This window comes from Schistosoma mansoni, chromosome W (genome assembly GCF_000237925.1).
Source record: "Schistosoma mansoni strain Puerto Rico chromosome W, complete genome".
Classification (NCBI taxonomy): Eukaryota; Metazoa; Platyhelminthes; class Trematoda; order Strigeidida; family Schistosomatidae; genus Schistosoma; species Schistosoma mansoni.
The window spans coordinates 25,046,887-25,051,169 of NC_031502.1; the positions used below are offsets into that span (position 1 = coordinate 25,046,887).

The following is a 4,283-nucleotide window of genomic DNA, read 5'->3' on the forward strand; positions in this document are numbered from 1 at the left end:
GATAATAATTTAAAGGATGTGTTCTATTCATCGAAAAGAAATATATCTAGTTTATGAAACATTGTACTTACTCTAATAAGCTACACTGGTCTCATACTGAAGTCTTCTGAAGCTAAGTAAAACACAATCCCTAAGGACTTATATTTGAAATACAACTTCAGATACAGCTGAAAGGGATGGTATCATGCTTTTGCTTTGAAAATGGAAATTATAGATATAATGTTTCTGTGGTCTTTGAGTCTGACAGCCATAGAGGCTGGGATACTCATCTATATGTTACTGTTCGTTACATTAGCTAACATTGAAACTAACCGATGTCGTTGTTATGTTTGGAAAATGACATTGAGTTTATTTTGAGCATTCCAAATGTTTTTTATAACAAAATAATCAAAAAAGTGGACTTGATAAACAGGAAATCAGTTTCATTTGTTTAATGTGGTCAGACGAAGTGGAGTATTGGTTGTATATTTCAACAGGTGGTTACTATGTAAACTTAGAATATATTTCCTTCTAGGAATAAAAATGTAGACTGATTACTTAGATGAGTACGTACACGTGTTCCCGTCGAGGTGAATCATCGTCTTGGTTTAAGAAATTCAAGTATATGTTGCATTGTTGTTGGTCTTCATTGAATTCAACCGATTGTTCTTTGTTGACAAATTGGAATTTTATTCACAATGTTTTACGCGATGCTTAGATGGAATAGAGGATGAAGAAATATTAGGAGAGAAGAGATCGAAAACAAATCCAGTTAGAAGCGGTCTCCCAACATTTTCATACCTTGAGAAGAATCGACCTGATTAATTATCGATAGTTTATATTGTTGTCACCCTGTCGAGGCTACGTTTTGCAATCAGTTCAGTGTGTTTAAATGGTTTATGTTCATACATTTCACCTCGTTACAACTTAACATGATTACATATTTTTTTGCTGCTTAAGACAGAAGATTGCTGACAGTTAGCCTGAGGTCATGAATTGATCTAATCTAGACAAGCATTGAAATCCTTGTAGCACTCTTTTGCAACTCTGTTATCTAGATGTCTACCATCGGCTCACGTGTGTTATTTTCCTTTGTTCAATCGTCAGTAACAAGTTTGGGGATAAGTATTGCTGAATGGTCACATGCTAAGATGAGTTAATTGTACTGAGCTTCCAGGTTTTCAGTGGTTTTCTATTACGTATTGGTTCGTAATCTGAATAATATTCAACAATCTCTGAAACCCTATGATAATAAGGTGATCTACTTTGTCTAATCGAAAGTCTATTTCGTATCTCCGAGCTTTCTCTCCTTCTCTCTGGTTGCTTGTTATTCATACAGACGACTGTAACTTTAGGTAACTGGATGTAAGTCTCAGTTGTCAATAATTTCAGGGTAAAGGCTCATTTAACTAGTAAATTCGCTTGTTGATTTGTTTCTAGCGACAAAGTATCAAAGATGTTCGGTCACTTACACTATTATTGGTTTATTCTTAAAATGAAATGTAAAATAGAGAAATAGTTAGAAAATTACTTTCGTCGAATTCGAGGGTCTCAACGAGATTTTTGGTGAAAATCCTAATTATTACTGCTTCTGAATGGAGTGACATTCGGTGAAATGCAACAATATTCATGGTGCTATCTCTCAACCAACTTAGTTTGGTCATCGAACGATTTAATTTTTACGACGATATATGGATGACATATTCGTCAATTGAGACGAAAATGTTGACCTAATTGACATTATTCCGATACTTGTTATCCACCTCTAGAATTAAAGTTATGGAACGAAGCAAATAATTTAATCTCGTTAATCTACATGCCTCTGACAAGGAGTGATAGATGTTCATTAGCTGAAAGCAAGTATAAAAAGACCAACTAACTTCAATAGCTGGTTGCTATGAAGCAGAAAGAGGGATCTTATTCATTCTTGAAGTTACGAGATACGTAAGATCTGTATTACCGAATGCGCTGAGGAAGACTTTAACTTCCTTCTTATATTGACATACTGTAGAGATTTGAAAAAAGAGTATTAAGCATAATTAATTTCAGAGAATTTTTACAAAAATTTGAAAGAGAACCACCGGGAATAAAATATATATGCAATTAATTCATCTCTAATTACAGATCACTACATTTCCTCGTTTCGATAAACTCGTTTCACTTTATGTATTTGAGTGTAAATAAAAGTTTCTGATTAAATCTATGAACATTATTAAAAGTAATAAAATTAATCATGTTCTAATTGTTGTTAGGGCTATCACTAAGTTATCTTTCTATCTCAAATCGATTATCATAGTTCTGGTAGTTACTTGGTCCTGATACTGAAATCGACAACTATATATATATATATATATATATATATATATATATACTAAGCCTTAAAAGTCAATCTATCGTTATTTAACTGTTAATTTTACCAGGTGGATGGACACTTACACTCGTCTCACAGCATCCCTTTGAGGAAGACGAATGAACTAATTAATCTTTCATCGAATGAGATAACCGTGATATGTGCTGCAAATATTCAGGCATCGCTTATCCCGACGTGCAATGATGACTAATATAGGAACAAGTTAAGGGGCTAGAACAGACCATACTGATGAGTGACATTATTCCATAATGTCACTGAATCTGAGTCTAAGCCACATAAGGAGCCCCAAAACTCCTGGTTTGGATCCATGAGATCATAGTGATCATTGTTCGAAGAACATTATTTATCACTTAAATGTGAGTTTCTTACCACAATTAACATTCTACATGTCCCGAACTTTCTCTACTTCTTAGATTAAACTTGTTATCACCGAGCAAGGATTTAATGATCTCCATTTGTTGTTCACAACAGTAAAAGTAATTCATTGAACATAGTCTGTTTTATTTTATCGTATAAAATGTATGACAGAAATACATTATAGTCTTCTTGTTATGACAACTGAATTTTGATTTTAATGAAATATTGAAATAAATGTGCTGGTCAAACAGATAATTTACTCAGGAAACGAATTCTCCAGTTCCAACTGAATGGATTTTTGAATAAAAAACTGCTGGTCAATTGTCTGAATTCGTAAGTTAAAGCTATTTTTTTATTTGCCAAATATTCAACATATAGTATGGGTATTGTTGTGTATCCTACTTACGTTGACAGATATAAGTAGTATGTAACATCAACCAGAAGTGGGATGCCTTGTAGCAGAAGATTAAGAATACTGAATTGAAGAGAAGAGGTATGTAAACAGAGAGCAATTTTAATAACAACAGAATCGAAAGAATCATGAAGCATGTAAAGGGCAAGTGAAGGAGGATGTGCAAATTATCTGTTTAATGTCTGGTTTTCATATTTTACAAATAAAACCCCACCCAAACCATGCACTTGAGTTACAGATCTTCTTAACCATCATTTTGAATAGTTAGATTATCTATCGTACTATATTGGATTGATCTGGTAAATCAGTCGATAACGTTTTAATAAATCTCATATGTACAAACACCTAGATATGACCTTTCAAATGGATTCAACGATATCTAGCGCAACGCGTGTGACACGCTGATTCAGAATCTAGATGTAAATAACTGATATTTGTCAGTATAAGGTTGTAGATATTGTTGAAGTTAGACGTTAACACTGTCAGATGCTGGCTCAGTGGTCTAGAAATTAAGCGTTCTCTCGCGAGACCGATGGTCTTGGGTTCAAGTCCCTAGTGAGGGATCGTCGATTCGCACTGATGAAGAGTCCCACACCAGGACGAAGCGGCCGTCCAGCGCTTCCAGGTTTTCAATGGTGGACTAACGTTGATCTATTCGTGATCTCAATCATAACTGATATTTATTCATGATAAACCTAAAACCAAGAACAAATGCCACAAAATGCTATACTATAAATATTAATAAAATTTAAAATTTTTAATCATCAGTCTTCCTATTCTGAAATTTACTTAACATATTGGATCTTAGATGATCCGGAGCTTTCATTAAGGATCGATGAACAGTCACACCAATAAACACTAAACAAAATGAGGAATTAAAGGGAGACTAGCCATAATAAAATCACATGACTGTCTGGATTTTTGTGAGAATCCCACGTTGTACTAAACAATATAATACTGAATATAGTCATAATAATATTTATAATAATAATAATGATTAAGCAGAGATGGATAGTGGCTAGCAGTGGAATCCAGGACGCGCGTTTCGTCCTATTTGGGACTCGTCAGCTGGGTGTACTTGCATCTCAGAGTTGATGTTCACTCTGGGACTCGAACCCAGTACCCTCGCTTTAAACGCCATCGCGTTATCCACTCGGCCGCTGA

General features: G+C 34.4%; 1 non-coding gene across 1 annotated transcript; it reads right to left on the reverse strand.

Annotated features, from left to right (window-relative positions):
* Positions 1-4,217: 4,217 nt before the first annotated feature.
* Positions 4,218-4,283, reverse strand: Smp_tRNA_01065_Pseudo_TTA.1.1. The gene has a single exon. It is a non-coding gene (tRNA).